The 16,143-nt window shown below is 44.0% G+C and overlaps 1 protein-coding gene across 3 annotated transcripts in view; it reads left to right on the plus strand.

Moving 5' to 3' along the window:
- Positions 1 to 488: 488 nt before the first annotated feature.
- Positions 489 to 16,143, plus strand: part of DCLK1 (doublecortin like kinase 1) — a 354,970-nt gene continuing 339,315 nt past the window's right edge. For all 3 annotated transcript variants that reach the window (XM_044286573.1, XM_044286571.1, XM_044286572.1), the window contains exon 1: positions 489 to 613. The gene's annotated coding sequence lies outside the window, so the exon portion shown is untranslated. The remainder of the gene's footprint in view (positions 614 to 16,143) is intronic.

Below are 16,143 nucleotides of genomic sequence, written 5' to 3' on the forward strand. Positions count from 1 at the left end.
CTAGCTCTCCCTGACTCCTGTATCTATCTATCATCTCTCTCTCTCTCTATCTCCTAGCTCTCCCTGACTCCTGTATCTATCTATCTATCTATCTATCTATCTATCTATCTATCTATCTATCTATCTATCTATCTATCTATCTCTCTCTATCTCCTAGCTCTCCCTGACTCCTGTATCTATCTATCTATCTATCTATCTATCTCTCTCTCTATCTCCTAGCTCTCCCTGACTCCTGTATCTCACACCTATATGTCTGCCTTATAGTATAAGAACATGCTAAGATCAGCTGTCTGCCCCCTGTGTCCCTCCAGCTGCAGGTAAACCCGCTGCCACCCATGTACAGGGCAGCCCTCCAGCTCCCGGCGGGCACAGGCAGGGCACATATGTGGTGGAGGGCGGGCTGGGTGGATGCTGCTGCTGTGAGGAGGGAGCAGCGTCTCAGTGAGGGCGGGGCTAATGCAAATCTCCGCACTAGCAGCAGAAGGAAAGCAGCTGCAGCCCAGACTCAGCACCTCGGCGCCGGGAGTCAGTCAGGGGCAGCACATCCCTAACAAAGACACAATACCCTGCTCCACACTCACCCAGGACCACCTACCCAGCAGCAGCACAGAAGGTAAGTCCACGGCCATTCATCGTACTGGGCATCTGTAAGAGGTGTCCATGTCCTGTGCCCAGGCTGGTGAGGGCACAGAGCTGCTTCATTCCATCTCTGAGCTGGGCTGCAATTCTGCCAGTCAGACCGGTTATTACTGCAGAGACCTGTCCAAGCCCTGAGCACTGATATGTCTACCTGTGCCCCACAGGAATGGCTTCTATAGAGGGGCTGTATATATATATCCTCCTATACAGAGTCATAGCAGTGGCCTCAGTACTGTCTGTACCTTCTATAAGAGTGACAATGCATAAAAGCCTCATCCAATGCTCCCTGTACCTAATGCACAAGCTGCATTGTCTCTATATGTATGTATATATATAGCATAGGGATGTCCTCTGCGCCTGTACTGTCTATACCTTCCAATGCATAAAAGCCTCATCCAATGCACCCTATACCTAATGCACAAGCTGCATTGTCTATATATGTATGTATATAGATATATAGAATAGGGATGTCCTCTGCGCCTGTACTGTCTATACCTTCCAATGCATAAAAGCCTCATCCAATGCTCCCTATACCTAATGCACAGGCTGCATTGTCTCTATATGTATATATATAGAATAGGGATGTCCTCTGCGCCTGTACTGTCTATACCTTCCAAATAAAAGCCTCATCCAATGCTCCCTGTACCTAATGCACAGGCTGCATTGTCTCTATATGTATATATATATATATATAGCATAGGGATGTCCTCTGCGCCTGTACCGTCTATACCTTCCAATGCATAAAAGCCTCATCCAATACACTCTATACCTAATGCACAAGCTGCATTGTCTATATATGTATGTATATAGATATATAGAATAGGGATGTCCTCTGCGCCTGTACTGTCTATACCTTCCAATGCATAAAAGCCTCATCCAATGCACCCTATACCTAATGCACAGGCTGCATTGTCTATATGTATATTTATATATATATATATATCCACAATATATAGCATAGAGATGCCTTCTGCACCTGTACTGTCTATATCTTCCAATGCTCAGCAGCTTCATCCAATGCACCCTATGCAGAACAATATTAGCATTTCATTTGCTGTGGGGTGTTATAATATATATATATACACCTTTAAGTGCCATAGGGACGGCCTGGATATTGTGCCTTGATTGATGCTGACGGCTGCACTGTATATACCTCCCAGCACAGTGACAATGCATAGAAGATGCAGGCTCATCCTATATACCCCCCCCCCCCCCCCCGATCTCATGAGGTAATTGGCTCTGATGCTTTAGTAATTATGTATGGATACACAGGCAATCGGTCTGCAGACTACCAGCCTCATATACAGCATTTATAGGAAATGGAGGCAGATATTCATGCTGCAAAAACTTATGTAAGAAATCTGGATCGGGTCCATCCATGGTCCGCATTGCCAAGATTTCTTGGGAAAAGAAATGCTTAAATTCCAGGAGAAGATGGACATGGCTTGTGAAGCCTAAGGGGTTAGCCATTGCCCCTTTGCTGCATTAGGGATTGTGACTAGCAGAATACTGATTAGACAAAGAAATCCAGTTCTGCCAGGCATCTCCAAAAAATGCTTCAAGTGGCATTCAGTCACCGCCAGCCTGGAGAGGGCTGAGCTCACCATCTTATTTCTCTGCATCTGACGTCTAAATGTGAGACCCGTGCAGGAGCCTAAATGATGAATAAAACATCACTGCATCTAAATGCCACATGGCTTAGAGTATCCGTGCCCTGGATTGCAGCAGATGAAGTGGCGGGCGGAAATGCATGGCACTTGGAGCGAGGTGGGCAGAAGGGAGTCTCATTCATTTTCCTCCAAGGTGGAGGGGATCGATGGCAATCATTCATGTGCCATAGGAGCCCTGCGTCGTGTGATTTAGGAGCATTTCATGTAGAAGGCAGTGCCTACGGTTCTGGAGCATCCCCTGACATACTGCATGGTCAGCACATTGTATGGAGGAGGCACAGGGCAGATCCTGCCCCCTGGAGACATTCTAATAAACCCAGACACATATGTTACCGTCTATATTTCCATGTATACAGTGTTACGAGGCGACTATATACTGTACGTTGTGTTTGCGCTAGACTTTTTTCACTTTTATATAAGGCTCTTGGGCAAGTTGAAAGTTAATTAGAAGGTAGAATCTATCAATATCTGTGTGTTCTCTATAGGAAATCAATCCGACGGGTGAGATACATGTCACGGTTATTGTTCTAAATGGAAATCCGGTCCGTACGTCTTTCCCTGTAGACCCGCCGAGCGTGAGGAGACTTTGTGGAATGTAAAATATTTTTTTATTTTTTTTTATTCAGATAAAGGAGGGATCTTTTCTGGAATTTTCTCCATGTCCGCAGTGCTCACTATTCAGGCTTGTGTGTCTAGTCTGACTAAATGAACTAGAAAAATGACCTGGCATCTGGTCCTGGGAGTCAGTCAGCAGACACAACATGGTTCCCAGGCCTATGTGTATTTCTGTCAGTCCTATCATTACATATCTAATGTCATTGTGGGCGGTGTAGGCCGCATTAAAGAATATGGAGGCCATGTTATACAGTATGTCTCCTATGCACATAGAATTTCTCAGGGGCATGGGCACAGGGATTGATGGGGCTGCATAGATATCCTCAACTTATGTATGTTCAGGGTTGGACTGGCCCACATGGGTACAGGTGATTCCGCCGGTGGGCCCCTGAGCAAGGTGGCCCCCCAGTCTCCCACCCCCTGCACAAGTGGCACATAACACAGTAGACTTACTGCACTACATACAGGTATTCAATGTACAGCACCTCAGCCATCCTACAGTATGTTCATATAAGAAACTTGATAGAGTATTAAAGTAACTTCCCAGTGTAGTATTAGGCCTCATGCACACGACCGTTTTTTTTTAAGGTCTGCAAAAACGTGATCCGTAGGTCCGTCATCCGTGACCCGTGACCATTTTTTCGTCCGTGGGTTTTCCTTGTTTTTTGGAGGATCCACGAACATGAAAAATGAAAAAAAAGTCTAAGTCAAGTTTGCCATTGAAATGATAGGAAAAAACGGACACGGATCACGGACGCGGATGACAATCTTGTGTGCATCCGTGATTTTTCACAGACCCATTGACTTGAATGGGTCCGTGAACCGTTGGCCGTGAAAAAAATAGGACAGATCATATTTTTTTCACGGCCAGGAAACACGGATCACGGATGCGACTGCCAAACGGTGCATTTTCAGATTTTTCCACGGACCCATTGAAAGTCAATGGGTCCGCGATAAAAACGGCACGACGGCCACGGATGCACACAACGGTCATGTGCATGAGGCCTTATAGACATGATCAGAGCTGAGATGTCTTCTAGGTATAGAGGAAATCTGCCAGTGTCCTCTTCTCCCCAGGACCTACCTTCTCAGGGCCCCCCATATTCAATCATCTGGTAGCATCTTGCTGCTGTGTGACCAGGTAATATTTGAATGTATCCATACGGTGGGCCCCCAAAATAAATTTTACTGGTGGACCCTAGGCACCCAGTCCGACACTGTGTATGTTCACACCATTGACTCCTTTCCTGTGGAGAAGGACGGCATAATTGTTGGACCCGTCCACCTTCGCTTTTTTGCTGTGAGGCCTACAAAGAGTATGAAGCCCTGTGCTCATCAGTGCATGGGGTAAGGCCTCATGCACACAACCGTTATGTTCCGTTCCACAAAATGGGGTTCCGTTGTTCCATCATCCGTGTCCGTTTTTGTTTCCGCGTGTCTTCCTTTATTTTTGGAGGATCACCAGACATGAAGCAAAGTAAAAAAAAAGTCTAAGTCAAGTTTGCCATGCAAATGATAGGAGAAAAACGGATGCGGACACGCGGATGACAATCTTGTGTGCCTCTGCGTTTTTTCACGGTCCCATTGAATTGAATGGGTCCGCGAATCGTTTTCCATGAAAAAAATAGGACAGGTTATATTTTTTTGACGGGCTGGAACCATGGAGCACGGACGCGGGTAACAAACGGTGCATTAGCCGAGTTTTCAACGGACCCATTGAAAGTCAATGGGTCCGCCGAAAAACTGAACAACGGACGCGGAATGAAACAACGGTCGTGTGCATTTGGCCTCATAGTCAGAGACTAATCTGAACTGACGCCCCCATTTTCACCGGCCTATCTGCATCCATGCTCAGTGCACAAAATGGTGATGGACATATCATTAAACATGCGGCATCTATACACCATTGGGATCACTGCTCGGAATTAACGCTATTATATACTGTAGTAAATACTTTTACATGAGCAATTCAGGTGAATTAAGCTAAAATGCCTCAAAATACCCATGAGATGTCTTCACGTGTAGTCCACCTGATTACCTCACTAATGGCGGCCATTACAAGGCCCACATGAGCTGTACTCCACTTTACACAGGCTCTTACCAGTCTATCAGTTTGCTTAATATTTTGCGCTTCCTTTTTTGCCTCTCTAGTTCTTGGATTTCTAGAGTTTTCACATTACAGCCATGATTCAGAAGGCTTGACATGAACAGTTTATGGAAATTTTGAAAAAGACGGGGCACAAAATTCCAAATGTAAATGAATATTGAGCTGAACAGGTCAGAAATGATGCATGGGTGGGGGATTTTCTTCTAAATCTAGAGGGAAGCCCTTAAAGATATTATACTGCGTCAAAACGCACTATAGTGTTAGATGCCGTATACAGTTATTATTAAGTCAATAAACCTCAATTTAATAATTCCAGTTGTTTCCATTCAAAGAAAGGTGAAGTGGAAGCCCAGGAGGATGTTATAAATTGGCCTTTTGAAATTTGACTTTCTGACTAATTGTCAATGAGACTAAATTCCCAAATGAATCATCCATGTAATCATCACTTTCTGTGTAACTAGAGATTAGGTTATTTGTCGGAATAACATGAAAAATCCATACAAACGGCTAGTGCCGCTCCATAGGCAGACAGTCCCAAAGCCCAGGTGCCCTTAGATAACCTTCTTCCGGAAAATACCTTGATTCCTAATCCCCTAGAAGACATTTGGAGCAGTAAGGGGACTCCAGTTTACTTCCACACTCCAAAAATTTACTAATGGGTTAATTTGGGATTTAGATTTTGAGGCCCATTGGGGACAAGGACCAATGTGAGTAATGATAATCTCTTTGCAGCGCTACAGTACATGTTAGCGCTATGTAAATTAATAAAATATTTGCTGGGCTGGCTTTTGGTTAAAAAGTTGCTCTTATAAAGGACAAATCTTCTGTTGGCGAGCCATTATTTTTTTAGAGAGGGGGCGGGCACTGTGGGTTATGGGGTACTCGTTCTAGTGATCACCGGGGGACCCACCAACAGAACAATCACCGATCTTTAAAGTGGTTGTCCCATCTTGATATTTTTGACATTTTCATACGATATGCCATAAATGTCCCATATGGGGAGGTATTACCTGCTGCTAACTCAAGAACCGGCCCAACCATGGACGGAGAGGACACTGCGCATGCACAGCTTTTTCCATTTACTATTTCTATTCATAACAGTAAATGGAGAGGACAACTGAGGGTCACAATCTAGTGAAAAGCTAGTTATCAGAATATTTTTGGTGAGTAAGAGGTCTGGAGAACATAGAGGAAACCCACAAAAACACAAGGAGAACATACAAACTCTATGTTGAGTCATTATGTACTATCAGTTATTGTATGTACAGTATTGTATAATGTACTTTTACCCACTCATAGATATTGGAAGTCTCTCTCCTTCAATTATGGAAAATGACCTCGTACTTCGAATAAAATCTTAGACTAACCTGACATTGTCTAGTATGTCATTATGTGATGTTCTCACCTCATTAACATTCCTTCATTATGAGGAACCATTCAATGGATTTACAGTATAATGCCTCTGATTATTTTAGGAACTTCTGCTTTTGAGGATTTGACATTTGTATAACTTTGACTATGATTTTCCCTCACACAGGACAATGTGATCGCATTGTCTAATCTACCAGAGAAATAGCACCCTGGCCCTTTCGTGAAAAAGTTATAATTAAGTCGCCAAATAGTGATTACATGTATATGTCATACTTTCCAACTTCTGAAGGTTAGCCCTCAGGAGCTGTGAGGAGTTGAAAATTTTAGCATAGCATAGAGTTAAAAATGTGTCATTGTCACACTCCCTTTTTCAGGCCCTGCCCCATTTTGAGTGGTGCTCCTGTCCTTTGAGCGGCACCTTGGCACCTTCGGGATTCTTTGACCACTGGAGCTCCGTCCATGCTTTTCAGGAGAGAAAGCAGTCCTCCATGCTGTCGAGGAGATTTGCCAGCTCTTCCAGTAGTCCAGGAAGTCTCTCTGTTTTCCAGGAGAGTTGGCAAATATGGCGTATGTTTGGATGGGTTCACATCACTTTTTTCCCCATCGTATACAAAAAACGTATAAATTAACTAAATGCCTCAGACTGATGCCATACAGTGGCATCCGTTCACCATAGACTTCCAAAAGGGTGGGATGCTATGGTCTTGTATGCTTTTGTTCCAATGTATACGTCAAACGGATGGTAAAAACGTCACGTGAACCCAGCCTAAACTGTATATACAAATGTAGACTGCAGTATTTCCCAACCATGTCGCGTAGAACTCTTAACATATATGTTGGGAAAAAAGGATGCAAAAGGGCAGTACACTATGCTTTTCCATCCTGCAGTGTCCAGCAAAAAAACGTAGACGTTAATGTATATGTTTTTTACAATTAAACTCTATGGTGCCAGATGCCATGTACACGTTTTTTTGTATACATTAAACATAAGACAAAAATGTGATGTGAACCCAGCCTAAAACACAAAGGGGCACATTAATTAATACCAGCGTTTTAATAAGGCCCTGCCCTGGTGGTGGATCCGCCAGAGTTTTGTAGAGGCTGCCCTTGCCACACCCACTTTTTTAGACCTGGCGCGAGCAGGGAGAAGGCACAGATTAAGGCGCAAAGGATCTTTGCGCCGCAATCTGCGCCAGTAATGTGACTAATTTAGGTGTATTTTTGTTTAATAAATTGTACTCAATTTGGGCCAGTCTTTTGTCATACAGCAGTTTAAGAGGTAGTAGCAGAAGTGTGTGCGTGTTCAGTGGGCTTGAAGCCCACTGCATAAAGGGTTAATGATTCTGGGGATGCACTTGCTTTCCAAAGGCTGTATGTAGGGGGGAAGGGGTTAATTGATGAGCCCTTGATCACAGTTGCTAGGTGGAGGCTGCTCCCACCCCTTCCCCTGGTTGGAAGCAGTACAGTCTTCTCTAGGCTGTGTGTGATTGAGCACTAACAGGGAAAACTCCTGCTCTGTGGACAGTGCCCACCTCTGGGAGAGAGCCATTGAGCCTAACAGAAAGATTAGTGCCCATACAATGTACGGGCACTGGCCGTGTGTGCACCGTATCACAGAATGGATCCGCAATCCAGGAGATACCATGCAGAACGGGGGCACAGATCGGAAGCCCTTAGAAGCGCTACAGAATGCTTTCATGGGGTTTAGGTCCGTGCCTCTGCACACACTACTATTTTGCTGTGCGGACCGTCGGATGCTGATCACGGACCCCATTCAAGTGACCGTGCATTGCGGACCACAATTTGCGCATGGTCGTGTGCATGAGGCAGAGACAGTCTGCCCACCTGTTGAAAGACTGCACCCTCAGAGGGTACTCTAAAAATACAGAAATAGACAAAGAGAAAGAAATTGCACCCCTTGGCCAAGTTGGGAAGATTTACCACGTTATCTGTAACGAAACTCAGAGGGGAACTTTCTGCCATTTGAACCGCCAGTACACATCCTTGGGAAAGCTGCCCGTGCAACACGGGTGATAAGAACTGTGCCTACTTCTGCCAGCACATGTATATGTGAACTGCTGAAGGTGCCAGGAAAACAGGTCATCTGTTACCCCTAAAACCACCTCATTATTGCAAGCACGAACACCTTCTGCTGTATGGTATTATCTGCTACCCTTTTGCACCTCTGCCTTGCACCCCAAAACCCATTTACACCAAGGGCACCCCCTTAACAGTAGGCAGGAGCCCCACAACCAGGGTGTGCCCAGAGGGAAAGAAAAGGGTGTGCCCCTCCTATAACTAAACGGCCAGGGAGCATCAGAGCTAGGGCGGCTACAGTGAGTACTACTACTCCTATCACTGCCGCTGCTGCCACTCTCCTCCTCCTCCTCTCCCCTTCCGGGTTCACTGCAGATGGTTCATGCAGTGGGGCTCTGTGTATGTTTCCAGTCCAATAGGGATCGCTATATAATTTTATTCTGTGGCTGCAAACATTTTAACAATTCTGAAAAAATGGTTTGCATTTCTCCGCTAATGCCCAGGTGCTTGGCCTCAGAACTACCGGTAGGCATCTAGTCAGTTTATATGGCCTGTGCAGTATATATTATGGAGTGTTATGTATATGTTATATTTACTAATGCTATACAGTCGTAGATATCATTAATATGTCTGTGTATATCTTTACTTATATTTTCTTTCAATGCAAACCTTCTCTGTTCCTTGGCTTATTCCAAATTTTAGACCCAAAAATCAAGCTTTCAGTTCATAAAATATGCATTCCATCGCAAAAATCCATGCAGTCAAATTCCAGAGAGAAATAAGATTTGACGTATGTATTAATGAGACATACGGTATTATTTATGGAAACTAATGTTAGGCAAGGTCCAGATGAGATCCTTCAGAATATTTATAGCGATTCGGAAAATTCTCCTCTTCTTTTCCGCACTGGGGATCTGGCCATACATGAAAAGGCCTGGATTGTTCTTCGAAAGAGGGGAACAGTCCTTCCGTAGTTGGACAAGCAGGGATGATTGTTGTACTGCAGAGACGTGACCCTTGCCTTAATAATTCAATTCTGGGAATCTTGTGTTCTGCCTTGCTAACCTTAGGGCACACAGCCATGTGTCTTCTGCAATTTGCGGACCGCTCATGGCTGCAGCCATAATAGAAAATGCCTATTCTTGTCCGCGATAGGACATGCTCTATCTTTTCTACGGAGCCATGGTGTGCTATCTGCATCTTTTCCGGCCCCACAGAAATGAATGGGTCTGCACCCGTTCCGCAAAATTGCAGAAGGGATGCGGACTCATTCATACAGCTGTCTGTAACATCCCTGTGGATAAATGAACATACTCATGAAAACAATCATTGCCAACATTGCAGATACTATTACTATACAGTGGAAAGCACACGGGTGTACAGGGCCATCGTCATACCATGTGATATGTAGAACACTAATGTCTTATGTGGCAGAACGCTGCATTTACTGCCTGCGAGGCCCGGGAGAGCACTGGAGTCAGGATTAGCCCCCGTGAGGACTACAACCACAACCATGGTTTCTTCCATCACATATACATAAGGTGGACCACAAGGTGCCTATGAATCCACAATACAGGTCCATATTGTGCTACCGTACAGGGCCCGTGTACTCAGCGATAGCACATGCTCAGTCATTGTTAACGTGTAGCAGGACATGACAGCCGAATGACAGAGGAGCATCATCCGGCTGTCACTTTCTTTAGAGAGTACAGAGACCAGACACTGAGACTTTCTGGTCAGAGAATCATCACGTTCAGACATAATGTCTGCAATCTGGCATTTATTATACCAACTACCGCTGTGCATGATCTTTTCACAAATCAAATGTAATGACTATAAATAATTTAATATACTGTGCGTTGTGTGACGATTCCTCAATGTTTTCAGGATAGTACTAGTTCTGTGACTGGAAACATCTTGTTAGCATTCAGAAGCTGCAATGTTACAATGTACAGGGAGTGCAGAATTATTAGGCAAGTTGTATTTTTGAGGATTAATTTTATTATTGAACAACAACCATGTTCTCAATGAACCCAAAAAACTCATTAATATCAAAGCTGAATATTTTTGGAAGTAGTTTTTAGTTTGTTTTTAGTTTTAGCTATTTTAGGGGGATATCTGTGTGTGCAGGTGACTATTACTGTGCATAATTATTAGGCAACTTAACAAAAAACAAATATATACCCATTTCAATTATTTATTTTTACCAGTGAAACCAATATAACATCTCAACATTCACAAATATACATTTCTGACATTCAAAAACAAAACAAAAACAAATCAGTGACCAATATAGCCACCTTTCTTTGCAAGGACACTCAAAAGCCTGCCATCCATGGATTCTGTCAGTGTTTTGATCTGTTCACCATCAACATTGCGTGCAGCAGCAACCACAGCCTCCCAGACACTGTTCAGAGAGGTGTACTGTTTCCCCTCCTTGTAAATCTCACATTTGATGATGGACCACAGGTTCTCAATGGGGTTCAGATCAGGTGAACAAGGAGGCCATGTCATTAGATTTTCTTCTTTTATACCCTTTCTTGCCAGCCACGCTGTGGAGTACTTGGACGCGTGTGATGGAGCATTGTCCTGCATGAAAATCATGTTTTTCTTGAAGGATGCAGACTTCTTCCTGTACCACTGCTTGAAGAAGGTGTCTTCCAGAAACTGGCAGTAGGACTGGGAGTTGAGCTTGACTCCATCCTCAACCCGAAAAGGCCCCACAAGCTCATCTTTGATGATACCAGCCCAAACCAGTACTCCACCTCCACCTTGCTGGCATCTGAGTCGGACTGGAGCTCTCTGCCCTTTACCAATCCAGCCACGGGCCCATCCATCTGGCCCATCAAGACTCACTCTCATTTCATCAGTCCATAAAACCTTAGAAAAATCAGTCTTGAGATATTTCTTGGCCCAGTCTTGACGTTTCAGCTTGTGTGTCTTGTTCAGTGGTGGTCGTCTTTCAGCCTTTCTTACCTTGGCCATGTCTCTGAGTATTGCACACCTTGTGCTTTTGGGCACTCCAGTGATGTTGCAGCTCTGAAATATGGCCAAACTGGTGTCAAGTGGCATCTTGGCAGCTGCACGCTTGACTTTTCTCAGTTCATGGGCAGTTATTTTGCGCCTTGGTTTTTCCACACGCTTCTTGCGACCCTGTTGACTATTTTGAATGAAACGCTTGATTGTTCGATGATCACGCTTCAGAAGCTTTGCAATTTTAAGAGTGCTGCATCCCTCTGCAAGATATCTCACTATTTTTGACTTTTCTGAGCCTGTCAAGTCCTTCTTTTGACCCATTTTGCCAAAGGAAAGGAAGTTGCCTAATAATTATGCACACCTGATATAGGGTGTTGATGTCATTAGACCACACCCCTTCTCATTACAGAGATGCACATCACCTAATATGCTTAATTGGTAGTAGGCTTTCGAGCCTATACAGCTTGGAGTAAGACAACATGCATAAAGAGGATGATGTGGTCAAAATACTTATTTGCCTAATAATTCTGCACTCCCTGTATCATTTAGGCTATAAATGCATTTACAATGCGCTGACTGAGCAGGCAATTATCGGGAAAGGACCGATCCTGATAATTGCCTGCTTGTCAGTGGAGGTAAGAGCTGCATTACCATGCGGCACAGGTTTCTAAAGACTATAGGTGCCATATTATATCTTCATATAAGGCCTCATGCACATGGTTGTTGCTCGGCCGTTCTGTGCATTGGGGACTGCAATTTGCGTTCCCCAATGCACGGGCAGCGTCCATGCGGTTTCTGTAGACGGATCTAGAGCTATTCAACTTCCATGCACTTTTTTTGCGGTGCGGAGGCATGGACAGGAACCCCACAGAAGCACTCTGTAGTTCAAGTGAAAGGGTCCGCATCTGTGATGCGGTGTGCACATGGCCAGTGCCCAAAATGGGCACAGCCGTGTGTATGAGGCCTAACTTGGTGCTTATACACAACCGTAATATAGACATGAGGCCTTAAAAGAGTTTTCCGAGACTTAAATACGAGATGAGCAAATTTCCGCTTATGAAATTCGTTCACACTACGTTTGGTGGTAAAAGGTGAATTGCGTTATGGATTCCTTTATCACGGACTATAACGCAATTCTATGACGGAATGCATAACGGAATGCCTTTAGAAACATTCCGTCCTTATAGAAGTCTATGGGCTGCCAAATGGATCCGTCCCGTTTCCACTCATCTCTAGTCATCAGTATCTGATCGGTGGGGACCCCTGCTCAACAGCTGTTTTAGAGGGACCATTAGATAAAACAAGAACAGCTTAGATCTCTTTCATCTTTCTAGGCCAGTGACGACATGTTCATCAGTCACATGGCCTAAGCATAGCTCAGTCCCTTTCAAGTGAATGGGACTGGGCTGCAAAACCGAGCACAGCCACAATGTATGGCTGTGCTTTAGCTGCGAGGAGGCAGCAGTGCTCACGACCTCAGTTCAAGTGAATGGCAGAGGAAGCTGTAAACACATAGCACCGCCACTACAAGCTGCACAGCATGCAGGAAAATATTGAAAAGGACTTGGGGATCGCACTAGTGCTGCAACCCCTTCAAACAGCTGATCAGCGGGGCTACCGGGAGTCAGACCACCACCGATCTGATATTAACGACTTATCCTGAGGATGGGCCATCAGTATCAAAATCTCAGACAATCTGTTCAACGCTTGTGTTTCCATTCACTGACTAAGTAACAGAACCTTTCATTGTACTATGGCCACTTTCACAAGTCAGTATTTGTAAGGCAAAACCAGGAATGGATAGATTTTCCGCCCACAATTCCATTCTGAAAAGCCTGCAGGCCCCATGTTGGACGAACAATACCTGCAGGCAGAAACCCCATTATATGCCTACATTATCAACCTTCTCTACCTCCAGTCATTTTTTTTCTCACTATATTTGCTCTTTCTAATGCGTTTGCCGTTCACCATTTCCTGTACAAACATAATCGAGAGTTGAGGTCTGGAGGTGTTTGTCTTAGTGTCCCTCATGTAGAGCATAGCAATGTGTATCCTATTAAATGGTATACCTCGCATGCTTATCTAGGAGGAACAAGTCCCCTCTTCACATGTAACTAATACCAACAGAGACTGACTGTGTGTACTTACATAATACCTGTCGGGAATAGTGAGGACATTATATAATGCATTTCTAGTGGGATATATATATATATTACAACCAGGTGTGGATCGCGTGTAACACTTTTTGTGTTATATATATAAAATGCTTTACAACTTCATAAAAATCAATTAAATTTACTCCAAGCTGTGCAGTGTGAATCTGCCCTTTGTTTTGTGCTAGGCATAAGGCAAAATAGATATGGATTTAGCTCTTGAGAAGGTGGACCTTCAATGATCAGATGATGGCCAGGCTAGGGTCATTTTGATGGCAATGATGCCTGTAGTGTCTGCTGTGGAATACAGGGCCTTGATGGGACATCTGGCCAGGACATGTCCTAGGGTGAAGGATGTCGTAACAGTATCCCTCCACTGCAATAAGGTCTGAATGGTTGTAGTCGCAGATTAGCTTACTGACTATGCTTGGCCATGCAGATTCCAAGCTCTCCTCTTCTCTCCTTCTTTCTCTTGATGTACAGTAGATCTTGCAGAGATCTGTTAGTCTCTGGAACCTGAGGCTCAAGAAGAAGGAGCACATGCTCTTTCCTTTCTTCTCCTCTGAAACTCCAGTCTAGAATCGCTCAAAGTTCCAGCTTGGACCAGCCCACATCTAACCTCCTACAACAGCTGAGCCAGGAAGATTAACCCTGGGTTTGCCATTCATACACTCTATATTGGTGCAATACATAACATAGCATATAATGCCTCACATAGCATTAAAAAACAAACCTATATGCAGATACCTACTCTACTTGGGTACTGCACAGGAACCCGGGTGACACCCGCTTTGGGCACTGTAATGGCTGCAGTGATTACTCATTAGACCGAAATATAGACTATTGAATAAAAAGTTAGATTTATATTTCTAGGGGATTTTTGGTGAAGGGAAAACTTGGATGAATGCTCTATCAATTCACTTATTTCCTCTTTTGACTTCCTTTTTTTGATGCCTAGACTTTTGCTTGTAAAAAAATTGCATTTGAATGCAAACAATTTGCTAATTGTGTACTGACTTGATACTTAAAGGGGTTCTGCAGTTTTTTCTTTCTGATGAACTGTCCTCTAAATAGGTCATCAGTATCTGATCGTTAGGGGTCCGACACCCGGGAAGCCCGCCGATCAGCTGTTTAAGAAGGCATTGGCGCTCCAGTATCGCCGTGGCCTTCTCTCTGCTTACCGCAGGCCCAGTGACGTCACGACTAGTATCACTGGCCTGGACGCGGCGGTGAACAGGGCTTAACCGCGCTAGTGATACTAGTCGTGACGTCACTGGGCCTGTGGTAAACAGCGAGAAGGCCACGGCGCTAGTGGAGCGCCGCTGCCTTCTCAAACAGCTGATCGGCAGGGGTCCAGGGTGTCGGACCCCTCCTGATCAGAAAGAAAAACCTGCAGAACCCCTTTAAATATTATAGATAGCTGCATTGAATGCTATGTCCATGGTCAGAACTAACATTTTTAATTGTTCAAATGGATCTAAAAAGAAAAATTCCTATTATTTTTTTGTTTTTCTGGAGCTCCTATGCAGACCTGTGTGTTTCCATGGAGAGGAATAGGTCTGCATAGGAGCTGTAGAGACATAACCGTAACACACAATTTAATTAAGACCTATTGTGAAATGGCTTCTCTTTTATTTTAGAGGCATAGGGACAATAAATACAGGATGGTTATGAAGACAGCCTTTAGCGCTAGGTTTCTGTCACACTTTAAAGGACGCGGAATGCTATTTGCTGTGGTCATAGAGCGTATCTGCTGTAATGCGACAGGGACTCAGCTTACACTTATACACTGTTGGGCGCTGAATTGCAGATTTTTTATTGTAGCGCTCTGAGGTGGGATGCATTATGTAATGCTTTTAACACTTTAAACTTTACATTTCTTATGTTAAATGGGACATTACACTCCTTGGACTACTGCAGTATAAAATCATTGGCACAGTTGCCATCTGGCACAACATCTACCTTGAAGGCTCTTGAACAAAATGACCTAATAAAATAGAAATTGGTTGATTTTGGAAAGATTTAAAGGGATTTTCTGGTTTGCATTAACATCCTTTAAAATTATCATTTATAAAGATAGCTGTCATTTTGTAATACAATTCTTTTACTTGATTACTCCTATCTTCGATGCTGGGCTGTGGTCACATGACCGTATCCGTGTAGCTCTTTCTTATTTTCTGTGATGTTATGTCCATGGACGCATTAGTGATAGGGGAGTGTCTATGTAGCTAGCGGGGTGGGAGGGGCTATAAACTAGCTTGGCGCGGCTAGGGGCGGTGCTAAAGCTGTAGCAGAGAAAGGAGAAGTGCATCATGGGTTTGGTTGATACAGGAACAGGAAGGGCCACATACAGGATGTAAACCAATCAGAGTGATTTGTTTACATGGTCAAAACGGGTCGGAAGAATCCAAATAGAAAAAGAAACTTGGGGAAGATGGACATGAGGTAAGCAACTACATTAATATATATCTGTTAAAAACCATAGTAATCCCATGAAACCCCTTTAAAGGGGTTATCACATAACATAATATATCACATAATATCCTTCCCAATGCTCAGGCCCCTTGTATGGATT

Source organism: Bufo gargarizans, chromosome 3 (genome assembly GCF_014858855.1).
Source record: "Bufo gargarizans isolate SCDJY-AF-19 chromosome 3, ASM1485885v1, whole genome shotgun sequence".
Lineage (NCBI taxonomy): Eukaryota > Metazoa > Chordata > Amphibia > Anura > Bufonidae > Bufo > Bufo gargarizans.